The sequence below is a fragment of the Ailuropoda melanoleuca genome, chromosome 2 (genome assembly GCF_002007445.2).
Source record: "Ailuropoda melanoleuca isolate Jingjing chromosome 2, ASM200744v2, whole genome shotgun sequence".
In the NCBI taxonomy this organism is placed as follows: Eukaryota; Metazoa; Chordata; class Mammalia; order Carnivora; family Ursidae; genus Ailuropoda; species Ailuropoda melanoleuca.
Window position 1 is genome coordinate 137,814,663 of NC_048219.1, and position 23,077 is coordinate 137,837,739.

The 23,077-nt window shown below is 42.0% G+C and overlaps 1 protein-coding gene across 2 annotated transcripts in view; it reads left to right on the forward strand.

Moving 5' to 3' along the window:
• Positions 1 to 23,077, forward strand: part of CERS6 (ceramide synthase 6) — a 311,818-nt gene that overhangs the window by 279,148 nt on the left and 9,593 nt on the right. The gene's annotated exons all lie outside the window — the stretch shown is intronic.

Genomic DNA, 23,077 nt, shown 5'->3' on the forward strand with positions numbered 1-23,077 from the left:
CATTTTCCTTCCAGGCTTTCATGTTGAGATGGTGTGGAGACAACTCTGGTGTGCAGGTGGCAGCATGGAGACCACGCCACTAGCGCCTGACCCACCCCATGAGCTCCTTTCCTCTCCCCTTGGCCTTGCCCACGGTAGCCATCATTCTCTTATGCTACCTTGCCTCTGGTCCTCGTGGGTAAATGTATGGCTCTGATGCTATGCTTAGGTGAATTAGTCTAGAATCTGTGCTCAGGGGATTATTGGTGGCTGCACCATTTTCTCTCTTCCGCTGTTCTCCCGTTCCCTGTGAAGAGCTATTGCTTCCTGTGTCTGTCTACCTTGACCTCTTCTTGACCTGATAGCATGCCAGCATCTTAAGAGGCATGAGCAATTGTGACAGAGACCAGACTGAGTAATGGGGTGACAGCATCTTCCATTAGAGCTGTACTCACTATGAATGCTTCTGTAATCCATAAGAGGGCCTGAGGAAAAACACAATGAAAACCTTTCAAGACTGATTCAATTAAGAGCCTCCCAGGAGAGACTGAGCACCAACAATGGAAAATTCAATATTGAGCTCATAGAAAGACACTTCATCTCATAAATGTCCTTTTTTCTCCTATGTATAAGGAAAAAACTCTGCAGCAACCTTTAGAAAAATGTGGCATTTGGTTTTTGAAAAAGATCTACCTTGCAGACTCTTTAATACCAGCATTCATAGGAAATTCATTAGGGGAGATGTGAGATTATAAAATGAATGCTCGCAGTGTCTAAAGCCAGTTGTTTGGATGTGCATGAAATTATCTGTGTCTGTAACCCTAGGCAAGGTTGAAAAAGAAGAGTGGCTGTCAGACTTGATCTGGTAGTGTGGGTGCCAATATCTCTGTTCTTTATCTTGTATGTGAATAAAGGAATATATAATGTGCAACCTCTTTCCAAAAACTGAATTCAATATTTAGCAGCATTCAGGGAACAAGCTGTTTTTCTTTACCCTAGAAGTAGATCGTAGTAGTTTATCAGCATGTGTATGGTTTATAAAGGGCATTTGAGCTGTTTATAGGAAAATATTCCATAAGATCCATTTTTGCAGCAGGAGCAAAATAGACTCAACAGGTGAATGTGAATTATTATTAATGTCTTCAGGTGTGATGATGGATTGTGGTTAGGCTTTTTAAGTGTTTGAACTACTTATAGATTAAATAATATGGTGTCTGAGATTAGTTTCAAAATAAGTAAGGATGGGGGCGCCTGGGTGGCACAGCGGTTAAGCGTCTGCCTTCGGCTCAGGGCGTGATCCCGGCGTTATGGGATAGCCCCACATCAGGCTCCTCTGCTGTGAGCCTGCTTCTTCCTCTCCCACTCCCCCTGCTTGTGTTCCCTCTCTCGCTGGCTGTCTCTATCTCTGTCGAATAAATAAATAAAATCTAAAAAAAAAAATAATAAGTAAGGATGGGTAGAGGGAGGGAGATATGGATGAAAACACACCAACCAGGAGTTGATCACTGATCTAACTGCTGTTGAGTGTGTAATAGGTGGTGGGATCTTTATATTATTATATTATATATTATTATATTATTATATTTTTATTATTATTATATTTTTCCTGGTATATCTACTTGAAGTTTTCAGTAATAAAGACTAAAAACCCAAATATGAAATTTTGTTCTATTTTATAGACAGGATGAGAGACTCAGATTATGAATTGTTTGACTTAAGGAAGTTGAGTATGGAAGTTAGAGGACTTCTGCTAAGTCGTTTGCGTGGGACTCCTTACAGCTGACCAGCAAGAAGAGGCGTGAATCAGCTTTACTCTGATATGCCGTATTGACACATGGTGTGAAAAATTTAAATGGCAGATGGTGGTGATTATTAAACAATAAACAATGGCAATTTATCTGGCACCAAACAGAATAGCTACTTTTTGTTCTTGGCAATACATCTAAATTGTCCTTTGTTTATGTAACTGGTATTTTAACACCCTGACAGGTGTGCTCTGCTAAGACTAGGGAAGTTTAGAAGTACAGTAAGTTTTAAACTCTAGCTTAATGTTAACTATCGTTCCCCAGAATAGAACTTGAATATATTAAATTAAACAAACACTCCATTGAGGGATGGACTTCAAAGTAAGCATAGAACAGAACATTTTAACTTAGAATTGCATCTCACATGTTTTAATAGGTTATGGGTCAAGGAAAATTTCATAGGGTTCTGTTTCTTTTCTTTTTTTTTTTTTTAAGATTTTATTTATTTATTTGACAGAGAGACAGCAAGAGAGGGAACACAAGCAGGGGGAGTGGGAGAGGGAGAAGCAGGCTTCCTGCTGAGCAGGGAGCCCGACGCAGGGCTCGATCCCAGGACCCTGGGATCATGACCTGAGCTGAAGGCAGACGTTTAACAGCTGAACCACCCAGACGTCCCATAAGGTTCTGTTTCTAACCAAGCATAAAGTATCAAAAACTTACCCAGGCTCAGGGCTAACCACCAGGAATATGAAAATGTATTTGATACCCTACCTCAAGGAGCATGTGCTCAGTTCTAGTACTGGACAACTAGCTGAAATCCACAGTGGGTGGCCAGGAAGAGTCAACAGAGGTACAGAATTTTGCCATGGGGCCTCAGTAGAAGTTTTGATAATTCTGATCAAGGATGCAAGGATGGTTTTACAGAGGAAGTGATATTTGGGCTGGGCTTCAAAGAAGAAAGAGGTGGTAAATGAGAGGAAGGACAAGCCTCTTTCCTTTTGCTCAAAAGCAGAAACATCAAAGAACACAATATGAAATGGAATAGAATAGAATGTTATTCAGAAAATAGGTTCCAAGGTTAGGTCATATGGTAAAAATTGAGTATATTTTCCTAAATTTACATGCATGCAACAAGATGGGCTTCGTATGAAAGGCAAGTAAGGTAAGAACTGAGAATATCCAAGGGTCCAAAACATTGATGTCCTCTAACTCAAGCAAGTTAAGAAAATGGCAGATGGATTCTCCCACGTTGTTTAAACTATTTTCTCTTTTGCTCTATTATTAATTTTGTTTAATTATTTAATTTTTACTTAATTTTATTTTTGCTAAAAATAGTTGAATCCTTAGTTCTCTAGTATAGAATGCAACGGACTCCACTGCCTTGAGAGATATGAAGAGATGGGAAGGAACGTAGAAGAAGAGATGAAATTAGAAGAGCCAACATTTAGAGGGGTGTGCTTTAATTCTCCAGGTCCAATGCCTGATTCTGAAAAATTCAGTTTGGAGAGACCAAAAAAAAAAAAGAGAGAGAGAGAGAGTGAGAGAAGGATTAGTCTTGTGTCCTCTTTCAGGATTTATGCATATTTGGTGCCTCATGAAGGAAAATCCCGTGGACTTTCAATCACCTACACATTGTTTAAACCACAAAACTGGTTCACAACAGGTAAAAAAAAATATTGATCAAGCACACTTTGAAGAAAAAATGGGGAGGAATTGACTTTACTTTCTTTTTTTTTTTTTTTTAAGATTTTATTTATTTATTTGACAGAGATAGAGACAGCCAGCGAGAGAGGGAACACAAGCAGGGGGAGTGGGAGAGGAAGAAGCAGGCTCACAGCAGAGGAGCCTGATGTGGGGCTCGATCCCATAACGCCGGGATCACGCCCTGAGCCGAAGGCAGACGCTTAACCGCTGTGCCACCCAGGCGCCCCGACTTTACTTTCTTAACTTTTCCTAGATAGCTTGAAATTTCAAGATGATACATATTATATTCAGAATTGGAAAATATTAAAGCCATTCTCATTATGGAAAAATTCTATTTATCCTACAAATACTTTCAGACTTCGTATTTGCCAAACACTCTGCTAGGTGTTTGAGACCAGTAAGGAAAAGGGAAATATTTCAGTCCCTACCCTTATGAAGCTTTCAGTCTAGGTAGGCAGATGTCAATCACACTGTTACATTGGTAGTATGAAGATATATGTATGGGCTGCTGTGAGGGTCTGACCTACACTGAGGGTCAGAATAAATCCCCAAGGGATGAATTTGGTGCTGCCATCTGAAGAATGAGTCAGGGTCGGCTGGACCACTGGGGGCTCGTGCACCTACTTGGGAATTGAGAAATTGTTTCGAAATTGTTCACAGTAATAGTCTACATTTTTAAAGTATAAATATTCTGGATTATCTGGATGACCACCTCCTGGACAAGTACAGCCTCATGACTTCATTGCTCACATTGTCTCTTTTTTTGTGGTCATCTTGCAGCAAGGTCTGCCTGGGGGACCGGTTGGAAGCTTGTTACAGCACCTGTCTACGTAGGAGTTGATGGTGGTTTCAAACAGTAGAAGCGGCAGTGGTAGACAGAAAGAAGTGGGTTCCCGTGGAATCTGGGCAATAGATAGAGCGTGTAGGCACACTGGTTGTTGAGGGATGGAGAAAGGAGATGGGAGGGTGATACCAAAAGGGTGATACCACAGTTTTGACTTCAGTCAACCAGTGAGGGCTAAAGCCATTAACTGAGGTAAGGAGATGGCAGTTAACAGAATGGGCTCTGGATAAACCCTGTGTGTGTGCAAATCCTGGCTCTCTCCCTCTGTCTGGATGACTGGCTGAATAGCCTACTCTTAACCTCTTCTGTCAGATTTGGAGATGAAAACAGTTTTATATCTCTGGAGTTAGGATGGTTAATCATAGGCATAGTGGAGGTAATGGTGTCATTTACAACAGGAACAGGTTTGATTGGGGAAAATACGAAGCTTGTTTTGGAAGTGCCTCATAAATGTCCAAGAGGAGGGCCGAGCAGCCAATTACAGGTGTGGGTGGGAGCACTTCAAGACAAAACGAAACACACTTATCTGGAAAACCAAAGCGGAGAATCATAAGCATGATTTTTGACTGTGCACTCATTTGATTCATTAGAGTAAGGTGGTAATGAAACCAAAGTTTATATAGAAATAAGGAAAACTGTGATTTTGGGACCACGGCCCCTAGCTCAGGCAGCCACACTTTAAAGGAATGTCCCCATCCGTATCCAAAGACCATGGATGTGACTGTCTCGCAGGGAGCCATGGCAGGAGTGTTCTAAGCGTCAGCTCCTGGGGGGGCAGGTGTATGTAAATGACATGCCAACCTTATACAGTTGGCATCTGAAAACATCCATTCCAGCATTGTGTTTATTTCAGAGGATGAGCACACGCTTGGCAGCTCCACAGTTTTGTGTGAGGGCCCGACGTCAGTGAGAGGGTTCAGGGAAAAAATGGGAGCTTTGACTTGACTGTCATTTGTCTTACTCTGCAGGGGGAAAAACAAATCACAGTGGATAATGATAAAAACGCATAGCGTTAGCATTTCATTGGTATTGCAGTTTGCTTCAGTTCTGCCTGGTGTGGTGTTCACTTGAAACAGCTTCCAAAGTCACTTTGTATTAGCCTCAAAGTGAGTTTCATTCCCTTTATTGCCTAACATTCTAATAATTTTATTTTCAGGGGCCTAATGTTCTCATTCTTTTCTCTATTGCGTATCTAATGCTTTTGCTAAAACTAAAGTCTTAGCAGTAAATAGGCCAAAAACAATTATCAAGGCACAGTGCACTGAAAAGTTATGCCTATGGGTATAAATATTGCAAGGCAAGTGTGAGGAGCAGCCCTGTTTTGTCTGTGCTTGTAAATCAGTGTATCCAGCAGGGACGCTCTAGGCTGCCGAAGTGAGGCCACGCCTGCTGCCAGTTTTCTTGGAATGGGAACTGATCCAGCATTCCCCATGATCAGCACCTAGTGCCCTGTGCAATTCACAGGCGCCTTGACAGGTCCAAAGCAGGTGAAATGCACACTATCATTACACTCTTAGAGCTCATGCTTTAAAGCAGGAAGCAATGGGATCACGGGAAAATTTCTAAAACGAGATAGACACACGTCACAGGACAAGTCAAAGAGGAGGCATAGGAAGCCATTGGTGCCAGCTCCCTGAGGTGGGAACAGCTGTGGCCTCTTCCTGGAACAGAAGGAAGCTTGATGAACATGAGGAAGAGGGCTAAGAGTTGAGTTTGGTGAGGTAGGAGAGGTCAAGATTAGGGACTTTTGTGGGCCTTGGGAGGTGTTCAGGGTTTTATTCTAATTGCAGTGGGTGGCGATTAGTAGGTATAAAGCAGAATAGTGATGCTGACAGGTATGCGTGTCCCTGAAACCTCTTAGCATCACTGCTACAGAGAAGTAGGACAGCTGTCTCCTTTGACACCTGTCTCCTCGGGATGGTTGCTTATCTGGGACTTTGGTTACCTTTCCAGGTAACCCGTTTATGTCTTCGGCAAGGAGGGCATAGTTTGCCCTTGTCTCACGCTGCTTAGGGCCAGTCCTGACCCTCCCAGTAAGAGAAGTAGGGTCATGACATGGCACCACTGTGTCCCCATGGGTACTTGCCATTCCCCTGGCAAGGTGAAGAGATGGTGCATTACTAGCTGGAGCCTTGTTAAGCCTCTCAGAAATTAACATGAAAATCTCTCTTTATCCAGTCTCTTCTGGTGTTTGAAACATAATAAGCCCAGTGATAAAACTTAGGCAACTTGAGGATGTTGACTGAATCGAAAGGGGAATGTTTTTATTAAGTAAAAATCTATAGTGAACGTGTTCTCTTTAGCAGCATGGATGTTAGGTGACCCAAGTCGTCTAACTGGGTGATGAATCACGAACATTCACCGAGGACACTCCATGCTAGATGCCTAACAGGATAATGAAGTGTGTGCTTAGGACACAAGCAGGGCCATCAACATTTTTAAAAATATTTTTGGTTCAGCAATAATTAACTGATTCTCAATGCCAAAAAAGAAAAAGAATTTTTAGGAATTTTCTTACACAGTTTTGTGATTGGGAATCATTTTTGATGTGAATTCTATGCGGGCAAGGATAAAGGCACCATCATCTTTTTTTTCTTCTGTCGCTGTAGACACTCTCCCACCTGTGCATCGGGCTCTATTTAGTGTCTGAATGAGTGTACAAACTCATGCTCTCTTCAAGGGACAATTCCAAAATCCTGGGACGTTAAATATAACCTTTGAAGGATAAGCAAGGAGCTACAAAGAGTGAGGTCCTTGAGTCTCTCTGAGTTGAGGCAGTTTGAAACCTCAAACATTGGGAATTCTTATACTCAGGCTTTTGTCCTCCTCATTAACATGGGGGAGAAGAACAAAATTTACAATATTTCATGCATGGCCTGGTAAATATCATTCAGCCCCACATAATCACAAATGACCTATAATCATCATGCCTACTGCCAGCAGAAATAGATCAGTAAAAAGTGATTCAGAATTGTTTGTAGATTTTTTTTCTCCCGAATTGGTTCCCAAATTTGCCGGCACATTGAAGTCATCCGGGAACCTATTAAAGATTCCAGTTCCCAGGCTCTACTCCAGACCATTGAAATTAGTCTCTGGAGGCCTCATACTGCCATCAGTACTCTTCGCGCTCCCTAGGGAGTTCTAGGGAGCAGCCCGACTGGGAACAGCTGGCCTGTAGAGCAGGCTCCTTGAAGTACATGGCACACGGTGGGAAGTGGAGACACCGGGTTTCTGAATTCTACAGGTTACGGAGGATTAGTTTTTGCTTTGAAAAATACCATCCCAATTCAAAGCTGATTTTGAGCATTCTCAATCGATAAGGTCCATTATCCAAACTCTGGAATATACATACTCCTGAAATAATATGCATGCTTATCCATTAACCAAAAATATTTGTGTAAAAAAAAAAAAGGTATTTGTAGAGCATGTGTTACATGCTTCACCCTAGACTCTTGAGTCACCTTAACATTGGGGGCCCCAGGACAGACATGCACGTGGAAACCCACCTCTCCACCATCATGTTCCAAGCATGATCTCTGTCTAGGAAGAATTGAGCACAATAATCTGAGGCCATTCTGGCCTCCTGGGATTTTTCTTCTTGGATTTGTTTTTTCAGTACTGTCAGAGTGCCATGCTAAGGATACAAACTCATAGAGATGGAACCCTAAAACCAACAGCTGTGGTTCCCACATGTTCTACTCCATCTGTATACCCTGGGCATTGCTAACTGTGTCCAGCCTTGGACTGAACATTCAGCTTTGCCTCTTCCCCCTCTGACAGTGAAACATTAAATAGGTGTTTTTGAACTAATTTGAAAGGATATTTTCTTATATGATTACCTTGAAAAAAACCTTTAAGTGTTTTTTCTAATTATGACAATAATACATATATTTGTAAAATATAGAAAATGTTTTATTTTGAATCCTGGAATCAGAAGTAGACAATGTGAATACTTTTGAATATTTTCTTTTAATCTCCTATTATACATATGTGTATCATACATATATATATATGAAAATTGAGGATCATACTGCATATAATTTTAATGATTTTTTCACTTTTCATTACATTGTGAGGATTTTCCCATGTTATTAGATAGAAGCCAAGATTTTAATGTATGAATAACATTCCACCATATAGATATGCATTTTTAACCATTTATTTATGGGAGATTTTTTGCCATTAGAAACAGTAGTGCATGGACATTCCTGAGCTTAAATTTGTTGATAACTTATCTCTTTAAAGATAGATAATTACAAGAGTAAATTTATGAGGATAAAGAATGATTTTAAAATATACTTTAGGGGCACTGGGTGGCTCAGTCTGGTGTTAAGCATCTGCCTTCAGTTCAGGTCATGATCTCCGGGTCCTGAGATCAAGTCCCTCCTCGGGCTCCCTGCTCAGCAGAGAGTCTGCTTCTCTCTCTCTCTCTCTCTCTCTCTCTCTCTCTCTCCCTCCCTCCCTCCCTCCCTCTCCCTCTACCCCTCCCCACTGCTCGCTTTCTCTTTCTCAAATAAATAAATAAAAATTAATTTAAAAAATATTCTCTTTATGTGTAGCCAGATTTTCTGGAAAGATTTCACCAACTTATGCTCTGATTGGCCACATGGGAGTGTTGTTTCACTTTGAAAACACAGTGGTTTGTCTTCTTTTTTATACACATTGGGTGATTTGATAGTTTAAATGTTACCTCTTTTAATAAATATGTTAGTTTGAATGTGTTCAAACCCATAGCACATCTGAACAAATACAGTGACTACTCATATACTCCCCTGATTCATCAACTGTTAGCCCCTGCAAGACCCATTACATTTCTTTACACAGATTGCATTTCTCTTACATTACCAAATCATGTGCAGACGCATGACACATCAGCCCCAAAACTTAGCACATGTATCTCTTGTTTTAATGTTGTAGGTATTGGATTATAAGCACAGTGGAACATTTCCCCCGCGTTCGTAAGGCATTTGTGTTTGTATTTCTTTCGTGAGCTGTCTGTTCATATCCTTTGCCCACTTTCCCCTGAGGTTGGAGCGCTGGTCTTGTCAGCGTCTATGACGTCTGTGAATGAAAGCTCCCTCAGATGCTACCCGAATGCCACTTAAACCCCCTGTCCGCCCAGGGAAGCTTCCTCTGTGATTTAAGGTGTGGCCGTGGCTATTCTGTATGTGGGAGGAGAAGCCTCATATTCAGTTTGTTGACTGTAAGCACTCTATTCTTGGTCAGGGACTATGGAAAGAAGTACTTGAGGGTGAATGGATAAGCACAATGAAACACTCTAACTAGTAGGAACAGATAGAGTATCTTGTCCTTTCAGCGAAATGAATTGTTTTGCTTTTTAGTTGAACTCCGCACCCCCAACACACATACTCTGTATACTTTAAAGTATTCGAAGACGAGTTTTACCAAATAAAACCCTGGGGCCACTCCTTTGATGTATTTGCAGTGGGGATTTCTGCGGAAGAACTCTTTGCTCTCCAGCTCGTGAGCCTGCTCGGCCCTCTGGAGAGGTGGGCCCCTGGAGTTAGACCAGGAGGGCTCTGGGTTTGCGCATTGCACCTTCCCTCTCTCCAAGGCAAAGGGTTTATATTGCTTCCTTCCTTGTTGAACTGTTTGAATACGCACCTGCTCTGAGTTTGCCAGCAAATAGGTCACAGCAGGTTAATTCCCATCCTGGCAATTAGAGGAGAAGGAGCTTTCAAGTGTCAGGCCCTGAGCTTTGCACAGGCACTTCCCTCTCCCGTGTTCGAGGCACGACTGTTTGTCTTGTGGCTCTCTTTTTATTAGTGTAACATTTAATCCCAGAAATGCGGTGGTATTAAATGTCAGGCTGAGTCTGTGCAAGGCCTGGCCTTCATGCAAGATACAGACACGTGTAATGCATCCGGGCAGCAGGGCTCCGGTCTCGCTCCTCCTCTCTGGCTCCCTTCCCCAGCCATCCACGCTCCCCTCGCTCCCCTCGTCATTCTCCCTTCTCTCCTGTTCTCCATTCCCTTGTCTGTTTCCCCCTGCCCCTCAAGACAAGATCGTGTGGGTGCTGTACCCATGGTTTCCAGAAGCTCTATCATATCTTGCAAAATACATTTTTCTTCACAAAACCATGAAATAGGAAAGTAACAGAAGGTGAGTGTAGAGGCCAGGCAGGTTTCATAGTTCTTGGGCCGGTTGTTAAACTCAAAATATCAGGAACTCTGACAACAGCAGCTCCAAACATACCAACAAACCCATATGGCAGGGACAAAAGTGATCACATGTGCTAATGATGTATGTTTAAGTTGACCCCTCTGCCCTCTCAGAATCCCCCCACCCATGATGACGAATGAATCGAGAAAGCTGCTTACTTTGTTCACGTGCAATAAAGCATCTGTTCTCTGGAGTGAGCACCGTGAACAGCCCGTCACAGAGAAGGGGGGACTCTGGCACCGCCGGCGTGCCCTGCTTTTCCCTGGCCTCACTCCTGTCAGTACACGCAGGGAGCACTCCTTCTCCCACTCACGTAAACGGTGCTAGCCTTTATGGGGAGCAGGAGGCAGCAGCCGCTAGCCTTTATGGGGGGCAGGGGACAGCAGCCGGTGCCACCACAGACAAGCCCGTTCCTGTCTCCTCATCCAGAGCAGGAAGCTCGGGCTTTGCCAAGCAAGGCAGCCCCTCCTCGCTCTGAGACTCAGTGGTGGTGGCTTTCGGGAAATCCACGTGGCTCTGGGAAAATCTGTGCCCTCTTTGCCCCAGTTAAGACCTTTAGTGGCTTTTGTTAGCACTTAGCGATCTATTACCATTCTCATATGGTTTTCTCAAAATTTTAACTGAAACTAAATTTATTTATGATTCTACACACATTATAAATATTCGTTATAGAAATTTTGTGGGAACTGAAAAACCACAAAGAAGAAAAAAAAAATCCCAGTCCCATAGTTCTGAGATAACCACTGTTTATGATTTGATGTCTTTGTTTCTAAGATTTCGTGGGCTTAAAATTACATTGTTTTCTTTACCAAAATGGGATCCTTCTGCACACAGTGTTTTATAGCTTTGCTTTTCTCATTCACCATTGTACTGTAAGCATTTTTCTATTTCATTAATGTTCTTCTATTACATAATTTTATTGGCTACAGAGTATTTCATCCTGTGAAAGGTCATTGTTTATTTATGAGTGCCCTATTTTGGGAGATTATTTAGGATGTTTCAAGTAGTGTGCTATTATAATTAATATTTAAGTGAACATCCTTAGAGCTAAATATTTCCACAAATCCCTGATACTTCCTCAGGACAAATGTTTGAAAATAGAATTACAGACTCAGTAGATGTGCACATTTTCATACATAATGTAACGCTAAAAATATGGTATGCCAATTTATATTCCGACCCCTGCCCCCCAACTAGATTTTTAGTTCTGTGAGGCACACTAATATGGACCCCGCCCACAGTGGGGGCAGTATTAGGCATAGAGTACAAACGTAATAAAAATAAAATTAATTCCACTTAACTTTCTTGGTTACCAAATAATTAACCAAGCTTCCCTTGCTACCTTTGCTTGCCTCCATGTTGTGCAAAAGACAGGTGTGTGTCACTCAGCTAAATATCAACGACAGCAGTGACCCTGATCAAAAACCCGATTACCTCAACACTGATCCTAATTGGCCAACACACCTTGTGAAGTCCCAGCAATAAGTATCAGGTTAAAAGAATCTGGGGGCTTGAACATGGGTGGGAAACTTACTGTTTACCATGATGCTAACAACCCATTGTTAAAGCGAGTTGATCACCTTCCTAAAGAGAACAGGACTGAGGATGTGGTTTAGGATGTGGTCTGGCACCACCCAGGTACTGCACTAGAACGCGGAGCATGACTGGTTTTGGGGGTGTAAACTCTCCGAAGTGAGCCAGTGCGGTTTCAGTAAATAAGTCAGGGCTTTGTGCTTACATGAAAAACCTCATTCTTCCTATTCTTCCTTCTCTCCCACTGTTCTGCACATTCTGGAGTGCTTGTTTCCATGAGCTGCAGTCACTGGGCACAGTTCTGAAGAGCAGCCGTGTTTCTCAAAGATGCTGTTCTCTCCCTTGCTCTTGTTTCTGAGACCCTATGTCCTTTTACCAAGCTCTCTGTGATAGCCTCCTACCCAGCATCCCACATGCCCTCTCTCTCCTGATGGAAACCATCATCCCAAACACAGTTTTTATGAGATTCTTCCTAAAGCAAGGCCTGAATCCAGTCCCACCCTCCCACCCATCCCCAAATCATCCAAGACTTTCCCTTGTTTTCCACTGTAAGTTCAAATTTCTCTTCCCAGCAAGAAAGACCTTCCACTAAATCATGCCAACTAACATTCCTTCTCTCACGACTGCCTTACAGGTACCCAGTTTATTCATGATTCCTTGTGTACACTCTTTGCTTTTGCAGGCTACAAAATACTCCCTTTGCCTGCAACACCTATTACAATAAGATACTCTACCCTAACAGTGTATTTGTCTATTCTCCTGTGCTTATTTGTAAGCTCCTTGAGTATAGATACTTAATCTTAAAATCCCTCTCAGGGATACAGTTGCATGGTTTGCTGAAGGAAGACCCAGGATGTCTGGTTAGTTTTGGAGATGTCATTTTTTGTATTCAGCATAAGGTAGACAAGTATACTGGTCATAGGGGAAAAATGGAGAGAATATTGTTTTTGATAGTGGTATGTGTCCAGTGGCATCAAGTTTTATAGTCCATACCTCAAGTCTTTCACACAGATTGAAAATTAAAGAGAACATCGTACAACTGGTTGCTGGTAGATTCCGGCTTTGCTGGTTTGGACGGAAATGTGAGCCAAGGGCTGTGGATACACTTCCAGTGACAAGTCACGCCAGCCACGTGTGTTCCTGACTGCCCAGTTCCACAGAGAAACGACTGATGGTGTGCGAGCAAGGAACTGGACACAGAGCTGGCAACTACCACAAAGCTTAGCAGAGTGCTTGCTAAGGAATTCCTGTAGCCATTGTATTCTGATCAGAATGCCCCGCTGCTGAAAGCTAGGGCTGCCCCCCCTCCGCCAGTTCCGAGCGCAGTAGAGCCAATTATGCAGAGGCTTTCCTGTCATAATACGACTTTCTCAAGGCCTTATGCCCTTCATCGGTCCCTTGCTAAAGATGAGATTTTATACGTTTTGCCTGGTTTTCCACTTCCTTACTTTGCCCCCGCATTTCTAGAACTAAAACAAAACAAAACCTTTCCTGCTTTCTTGGCCTTAGTTGTCCAGTTTTGAATTTAGAGAAACGACTGTAACTCATTTGAGAAGAATGCATCTATGTACATGTGGGCTGTCTTATATGTGGAGAAAATAATCAGAAAAAGTAAAATTTTTGGTAAATCTAAAAACGTAAGAATTCGTATGGCTGTTTATGTTAGAGTTTAAAGACGGTTTAGTAATCATCTTATCCTAGGTCTTTATTTTGTAGATGAGGAATCTTAGGTTTGGGGAGGAAAAAAAGACTCCCAATATCATTGCATCAGTGAATCAAGACTTATAGTTCAGACGTAATACTCAAGACTGTCCATTCCTTTCTGAGTAAGCTCACTTCCCACCCACACTCCTAAGCATGTCCATTCTATGGAAGTGAGTCCAGTAGTTAACATTATTTCAATTCTTTTTTAGCCAGAATGCTATGGTTATAATAAATGTTTTTATTCACCGATTGCCCTGTTATTGTTCAATGCATATAGTTTCATATTTGTTATTTTTCTTTCAAAGTTTTGAAGCCTGCAGAAGCAAATTTTTCTTCTCTAAATCTCTTCATTCACTCTCCTAGAGTTTTTTTCCCCCTTCCCCCTTCTCTTATTTGGGGGATGGGCAGCAGTTATTTGCTTGTTTTCCTTGATTTTCAGCCTCTTAAAGTTGGTTTTATCAATTCTGATTTACTGTGGGGAGGCAATTCTTTGTTTCAGCCATGTTTACTGTATCTCTTTGCCAGCCAGATAATATGGTGCAGTGTCCATCAAGACTGCAGGCCTGTGATACATTTTCTCCTTGCAGCAGCATTTCCAAAATTTTCAGGAATATTTCCCAAAGATACATTAAAGAATGAATCCTAGAAACATTTAAATAAAAACAGAAAGAGATGAAAAAGGGACTGGTAACATTTCCCAGCGATGAGGTCATTAGAATCCAGTACAGTGTGACTTATCACATGTATAGAAATGTCACACACCAAATCATATCCCCACACACAGAACTACTAGAAGTAAGCTTTAATACAACCCAAGTAGGAGTCAGAGACTATACCCTTCTTTCCTCTCTCCCCCAAGCCCTGCCTCTACCCTCCCTCTCTACCTACAGGCAAGGGGAAGAAGTTGGCATGGATTAGTGTGGGGAAGAGTGGGTGGCAGAGTGAGGACAGGGACACCTAGAGCAGGGAGCATCATGCAAGCCAGAGTTTTCCAGAGGGTTGGGAAACCAGGCATCAAACACTGAGGAGACCATATGAAAATATGTGGTTCAGAAAGTTAGAAGTAATTATGGTCAGAGTCTCAGAGCTAAGAGGACATGAGATATGAGAATAAGGAAGTCATTCAGGAAGGAGGAGGAGGGAAGTTCTATTTTTCAGGAACAAAGTATTCTTTAGCTTACCTTTTGGACCTGTCAGCCAGTTGTGCATGCTAGGTGAGAGGGCCTGTTTTTCTTAAAGGGCCAGAGGATGCCTGCATACACTAGTGAGGATATATATTTTTTCTTTAAAAATATATAATTAATTAATATTTGTTAAGTTTTGAGGTTTTTTTGTTTGTTTGTTTGTTTGTTTTTAGTGATTTCAGATTAACCGATTATCTGATTCATCACTCTAAACTTCTTGATAAGACAAAGCTCATAACCCGGCTTCTAGGCAGATGACGGTAGGGCTGACGGGAAGTTCTGACACCTGCGGTACACACACGATTTCTAAGATAATGCCCACTCTCTTCGAGCTTCTAAACAAAACGGGTAGAGTTGGATCCCTGAATAATTAATATGGAGATTCTCCCTGAGCCAAGACTCTACCGGAACCTTCTCAAGGGATTTTTTTAAGAGGCAGAGGGACAGCATTCTTCCTTGTCTTGCTAGCCTGCCAGCCCAAACCTGATATCTTCTGAACCTCCCTGTTAGCTCTTTTTTTCCTCAAAGTTTTATGAAGAGTACACATCCTCTGTTTTGATAAATTTTTAAAAAGAGGAGACCAAGAGATATGTGTTTAAATTAAAAACAGGGCGCCCAGGTGGCGCCGTGTGGTCAGCATCTGACTCTTGGTTTCAGCTCAGGTCGTGATCTCAGGCTGTGTGCTCCGCCCGGAGTCTGCTCTCGCCCTTCCCTCTGCTCCTCTATATCTCTCTCTCAAATAAATAAACCTTAACAAAACAAAACAAAACAAAACCTACAGTATTGTGACTTTGGATGATTAAATGAGCCTTTGAGATCCTGGTCTCCTGACCAAAAAGTCGGTATCCTATCTGACCTGCCAACTTTATAGGTTATTAATGAAACTGAGTGTAATAAACATGAAAATTCTTCAAACATCTTCCCAGTGGAGGTATTACTGTTATCTAAGCCCTCTTCTATTGTTCAGTTGACTAGATGGTGACATATTTTACTCATGCTTTCTCACCATTTATCGCCGGAGATGCTCATTTTAAATCTCCATGTAGAAATCCCAGCACATAGGCATGAATATGGGTGCCATGTGCCTCATTTCATTCTCTAGGGAATGGTCAGACCACATCACTCCCACGGGCTGCAGTCAAGGGACTAACCACAGGCCTACCACACTGCAGTCTCTTCTGACCCAAAGCCCTTCTCACACAGACATTGCTATTTAAAAAGCTGATGAGAAAATACAAATGACCCCAGGCCCCACCCACTACCTGAAATGAAAAGCCAGAATGGAAGATAGTCATTCCCATGAAGCAGATAACTACAGCAGCCTATGTTCCTGTTGTAAACAGCCACACCGTAAAGGACATCTTCCTACAAGCCCACTAGACCTTCCCCCCGCACTTCCTGGCCAGAGCCCAGTTGGGTTCCCTCAGGAGCAAGTTCAGTGAACTCTAAGGATGGTCAGGCTTTTCTGCTTTGACTTAATTGATTAGACTCAGAAACTTGAAGGTAAGACAGAATCTCACCAACCGGGAGTTCCGCCCTGGTATGCACCTGGCCTTTATTTTCTCTCACTGCTACAACAAATACTCTTCAGATCCCCTAAGGGAAGAGAAACGGGAGGAAAGGGCCAGGAGCCCCTGGCAAGCAGGGAGATTCTCCTGCTCCACCTTGGCCTGGGGCACTTACCTGTCACGGTCTTGCGGAGGAATGAGTCCTACAGTGGAAGGAGCAAAAGGCAGCCTTTCAGGGGAAGGGTTTGGGGAGGTTTCAGAGCCTGGGCGGTCCTAACCCTGTGACGATGGAGTTATGATTTTATACTCTTAGGAGACTGGAAGAATGATTTCCTACAATCTGAGACTCTTAGATGTCTGCAGAGCAGGCGCAATGCTCTCTCTCCCACTTTTTCCCATTTTTAGAACAAGATCTTTGCTTTTCTATCTTGAATATTTCCTATACATGACAAAGTAATAGTGAAAGGCATTATTTGATGTCCAGTCAAGGAGATCATTCGGTCAGGATTGAAGGTATGAATGGGGTGGGCCACATGGGAAAACCAGTTAAATAAGTCAAATATGTTGTTTGAGCAGGAGGGGCCTGGTATGGCTATCAGAAAGCAGATGATGAACCCAAGAGACTAAAAATCCCAGGAAAAAAGAACAGGGAATGACAGGCCACAGGAAGCACAAATGTTAAAGCAGCAGGTGTGTTTGTGTACTTTCTCTGTTGTAACGTGGCCCTGTGCCTGGGCCAAGGGTGAAGGACTAAGGAAAGGTCTGCAGGAGCTGAATAAAGACTGTAGGAATAATAATAGGGCCTGAAGGCCCAGACTAGTAGTCAGGTGGGTTCGAATCCCAGCTGCCCCCCCCCCCCCCCCCCCCCCCCCCCCCCCCCCCCCCCTTGACAGAGTTATTTATATTCCTTATGTTTCAGTTTCTTCATCTGTAAAACAGATACTTCCAAAAAAAAAAAAAAATTTAAGATTAAATGGGCCCATGTAAAGCCTGAGCCCATTTCCTGGCATATAGTTAATGCTCAATAAATATTAGCTAGTATAAGTATTCCTACTACAGGGATCTCACAGGGATGTTGAAAATACTAAGTGAACCAACAGATGTAATATGTTTGGCACAGTGCTCAACACAGTAGTTACTCAGTAAAGAACAGCTATAGAGAACCAGGAAACATCTGTTTTAAGGGGCATGAAGGCAACAAAGAGCTAGGCAGAGGGTTGAAAATAAGCATATTGGAATCAGGATACATCCCGAAGGACATGGCGTTGGCTAGAGGGACTCCGATTGGCAGATGAGTGACATAGACACGCAGACCAAGCAGTGGAGGAGTTGGGAATTGGGGCAGAGAGACAGCAAGGGGGCACGAAGAGGGCAATGACTAATTTTGAGAAAAACAGCTGCTCCAGCCAGAAAGTCACCACTTACAAGAGTCAAAGTGGCCAATTCCAAAGTCTGGCTAGTAGGCTAGGACCGAAAAGTAAAAATAAATGAATTGACTCCACCATGTCTTATTCGGCTGGGAATACGGCAGGACCGGTATGTCCATTGCTAAATGAAAGATAGATGATTCATCTGTGTTCAACTTTAGCTTCCTGTTAGAGAAATTCCTTCTCTGTCTGCTACAGGCTTTGTGAGTCTGTTGTTCAGAATAATTAGGTACCCATGCTACAAGCTACCCAGAGCCGTCCTCCTAGAAAGCTGCCCAGAGCTGTCCTCCTAGAAAGCTGCCAACAAACAACAGTGTCTTGGAGAAACCTGAGCTTCTGGTGGGACTGTCTTGTTAAAAGAATATTACAAGCGTGGCTTTAAGCCTTTTGCAGCCTTGACTACCCAACACTTGACAAAGATCATTGTTTAGGCCTGGAGCTTTTATTACCTTAGGAAAACCAGGAGAGAGAGGGGTTGCTTATCACAGTGAATTAATTATGAGACTTTTTTTTTCAGGTGGTAAGTACCCAGCATTTCTGTGCAGAGTAAATTTTAAATGCTTTTCTATCAGCATCTACTTTAAAATGAGCGAAACATGCCAGCAGATTATTAGACCATCTTTAGGTCAAATCTGTGTTTCATTTATGTTCTGTGTATGTTCAAAGGACAATATATACCAGAGAAACACACATCATGAAATTATACTTAAGTCTGTCTGGGAGAGCAAAACCAAGACCATTCAAAAGCTCTGAAGTAAAGAGCACCTTAATTTTGACCAAAAAGCAAATTTTACTTTTTAATCTACCCTCACTTGCATTATGCAGGTTTGCTCAAAGTGACACCCTGACCCCGACTTTCCTAGAGAAGCAGTCTTGGCTCATCTCTTTGGATATTAGACATGGGTCCAGTTATTGTTGTTTTCATATAGATCATTCCAGAAACCCCAACCCAGGGCTCAGATGGAGCTCTTTGGTGGGGGTGAAGAGAAGGAGTGAGGCAAAGCCTGTGGTTGCTTGCCGTGGTCAGGGGCTCGGGCTCATCATTAACACCCACCTTAACTCCTGCACACGATGAGAGCACCTGGGCCTCTGGTCTTTAACATCTCAATCACTGTTATATGGTCCTACCTCTAAGTTACTGTCTAAGTTTTAAAAGTAAGATTAGAGCCAAAAGTGAGAATGTTCATTAACTTTACATATTAAAGATAATGAACACACACTTTGAGTTGCCAGTCATAAGAATGAAGAAATGAAGCATTGGTTATAGCTTTCCCAAATGAGATAACAGTGGAGATCTTTCTGTCCTATGCTGTGTTATATTATGAGACTTCCAGAATTCTGAGGCCTGAGAAAGCAGAAGTCACACTGATGCTTAGAATATGTCCTTAAATAGCATATTAAAATGAGACTACTGTGTTTTCTTTGCTAAAAAAAAAAAAGATTGTAAACTTCCCTCTTGTGCATGCATGTATATGTGTATATATATATATATCCCTGCCTCTGGATAGTCTCTATAATATTTCTGGGATAATTTAAGATGAAGAATCCATAAAAGGTAAACATGAGCACAAGCAACTATAGGGCATTGTCAGATTAAATCCTTTGATTCATTAACCATCCATTAAAGTAACTCCTCAAGGCTAGTCTGTCGGGCGGCAACTGGCTCGACTGGCTCCTCTGCACATCCCCAGTGAATCGCAAGGAGCCGCCTCTGCCCTGCAGGCATCCCTTGGCATCCATTCTCATCAGGAATCATGCAGGAAGAAGTAACTGCAGACTGAAGCCTTCTCATTCCATTGCTCAGCAAGAGTCTTAGAAAGGAGAGTGTAACCCAAAGATGGAGTGATTTTTGTGCCACACCTTGGCAGCCGGTTCTGGCGGAATAGACCTATTTGAGCATGTTTTGTACGTGTGTCATGTGCCACCTAGTGGTCAGTGTGCCTGAATTAGTGAAAAGGAAAATGGTCCTTTCTGGTCCCTTATGCCCCCTTGGCAAACTGTCCACACATGATTTGAGCAGCAGCAGGAGGCGTGACGCTCTGGGTTATTATTTGGGAATGGGAAAAAAAATCTATTAGGAGCCATATGTTGAACCCAAATTATTGGAGGGGGGAAAAAAACAGTGGTATTATAGTTATTATGCAAGCCAGAGGTTGCAAATCAATGGCATTTGGCCCACAGAGCACTTTTCCCATTTTATTTTATTGAGGTATAATTCACATATATAGTATAGTGCGCAACTGTTCAGTGTATAGCTTGATACATTCTTACATGTGTAAAGTTTATGTAGGTATAATCTGCATAATCACCACACGGATCAAGATCTCAAACATTTCCAGTATCCCAGAAGCCTCCCTCCATCAGGGCTTAGAGATAACCCCTCTTCGGAACTCTGTCACTGTGAATTCGCAATCGCATCATTAAAGTCGATATTCCTGACCCGAACCTCCAAGAAAGGATAAAATCCTGTACTTGCCATTTCAACCGTGTGTCCCAAAAGGAACAATTTCCTCATCAAACATTCTGTAGCTAAACCAAGACCCCATTTCCTGGGCTTGCTGCTTTTCGGAGTCCTGGTGGCATAATGAGATCCCTCCCTCCAGTCTAAATTCCTGATACCTTGTTTTTCTTACCAAGCTTCTCACCTGAGAGATATATCCACTTGGTGCACTGATTGTATTTTCCCAAGTGTCTCTGCAGGCATCCAAGTCAATTTTCAAAGAAATCCCATTACTCGTGAGCAGTATCTCAGAGGTGCCACTGATTGTCATGGCAAAGCCTATGAATTCTGATGTAGCATTTCAGAAATTAATGTGAATGCCATGTCGCCAGTGACTGCATGACACCTGTTCAAATTAACCCAAGCAAATCATAATGGTGAGAAAGGCTCTCAACCTATAATCCGGCAAAGGCTAATTTCTAATGAACAGCATAGTGCACTCATTGTTGCTATTTTTACAGGACCTCTTTCTCTAGATTCCCTCTGAATGTCGAAATATATAGTGTGTCAGGAAGCAGAGCTAGTTCTGAAATAAAATGGATTTATTCCAGAGCTGTCTTGTACATGCCTATTTACTTGATTACTAAACAAACACACAATCACCAGACATGTCTAGCGAGCATGTTATTTCCGGGTGTTTTGCAAGGTGGTGGAGATAGAAAATCATAAGGTGTATGGGTCCTCCCTCACTACTGTGGAGTTGAACCTTGTTTAGATCTGTTGTCCTCTGGCTTGCAAACTGGTGTTTTAAAAGATGACTGTCTCTTGGAATAATAAACAAGGCTAAAATATGGGCTTATCCTAATGTACTCCTTCTTACAAATAACTTGTATTTTTTTCTAATTATTTGTAATGTATTTGGAAAAAAAGAATGTAAAGAAGAAAATACAAAATTCCCTAATGCAACAAAGAAAGCCTATAATGGCTTTATTTAATTCCTTTCAAGGAATTATAATTTTGGTTTTTTTTCTGTGTGGGTGCATATATGTACAATTGCAGTTGACCCTGGAACAACATGGATTTGAACTGCACAGGTCCACTTATACATGGATTTTTTTTCCCAATAAATACAGTACAATAAATAAATTTTCCTTATGATTTTCTTAATACTTTTTTTCTCTAGCTAACTTTATTGCAAGAAGACAGTATATAATACATGTAACATACAAAGCATGTGTTGACTGTTATAGGTAAGGTTTCAGATCTTCAGTAGGCTACTAGTAGTTAAGTTTTGGGGGAGTCAAAAAGTTACACATGGATTTTTGACTGCATGGGGGGTTGGTGCCCCTAACCTGTGTTGTCCAAGGGTCAACAGTATTTATTTTATGAGGTTGAGGTGATATTACATATTCTTCTCTATCATAAGAAACTCTTGAAACATGTTTAATTCTTGAGTGAGTTCGTAATTTCTGGAATAAGAATGAAAACTAATTCCTTAACTATTCCCGATTATTGGAAATTTTGATTGTTGTTTCTAAAACAGTTACAGAGATTTAATGTTTATGTATTTGAAATGAAGTCTTTGACTTTCTACCATACTCAAGGCCAGACCTTTACAGAATAGTGTTAAATAATAATGGTGATGCTGGCTGGCTTTGGTTTGGTTTGATTATAAAGGCAGTAACTCTGGTGTTGTTAAATATGATGACAACGGCTGACTTGAGTTGGGTAAAAATCATATTAAGGAAATCCTTTGAGTTCTAGTTTTTAAACGTCAGCAGTGGGGAATTGAACATTACCAACTGTCTTTCAGTGCAATTGAAATAATTAGACTTGTCCCAATTTGGCCGATGGGCACGTCCATTATATTAACAGATTTCCTAATATTGTCCCCTTCCACCAGAATGAATTCTACTGTATTGTAGAATAATATACTTGTAATGAATTGTTAAAATAAATTCCATACTATTGATTTTGAGATTTTAACATCCATGTTTATTGTACATTGTTCTTGAGAAACAGCTCGTGTGACAGGACGTAGACATACTCTGTGTATCTCATTCTGGTGTGTAAATGTGGGTTGCTGAAATTAGGGATGGGGAGCCTGTTTGTGTCTATTATTCACTCTCCCTTTTCTTTACTTCTTATCCCAACTGCACATTAAGTAAGGTTTTCTTCCTTTTGTGAACTGACAGTATTTTTCTTAACCTCTCTCAAAGCATTCATCCCACTCTTTCATATATTAAGATTTTCTGTCTATCTGTCTTCTGCTCTTGTAGGAGTGGTCTATGGCCATACATGTTTTCCATCCCTACCTCTTAGCCACTTAGTGTTGTCTACCTAACCTCTCCTGCGGGGCCCCAGCAAGCGCTGCTGTGGCAGATGGTGGACATACACTTAGATGAGTTTTCCAACATCCTTAGGTGTCCAGACAAAGCCTTGCAGCAAGCTAAGGAGGAAAGCAAGGAAATCAGAGTGATTGCAGAGTTCTGTGGGTACTGCCATGCTTCTCTATGGCAGCAGTACGAGTCCAGGAGGAATGGGTCAACTTGTAAAGGCAGAGGAGAGGGCAGAGCAGGGACAAGAGTGAAGTGCTGAAACCAGCCCTCACGTACCTGCCCCAGGTGGATACCCATCCTGCTGCTGATGGTGGATTACACAGAGAACCAGTTCCTTCAAATGCTTTTGCCTGCCTCATGTATGCACTCTTAAAATGGAGCCCGTTTATTATATTCAAATAATTAAAAAACAAAATCATTCCACATGCTGGGTAGCTCAGTCAGTTAAGTGTCTGACTTCAGCTCAGGTCATGGTCCCTCCTGGGGT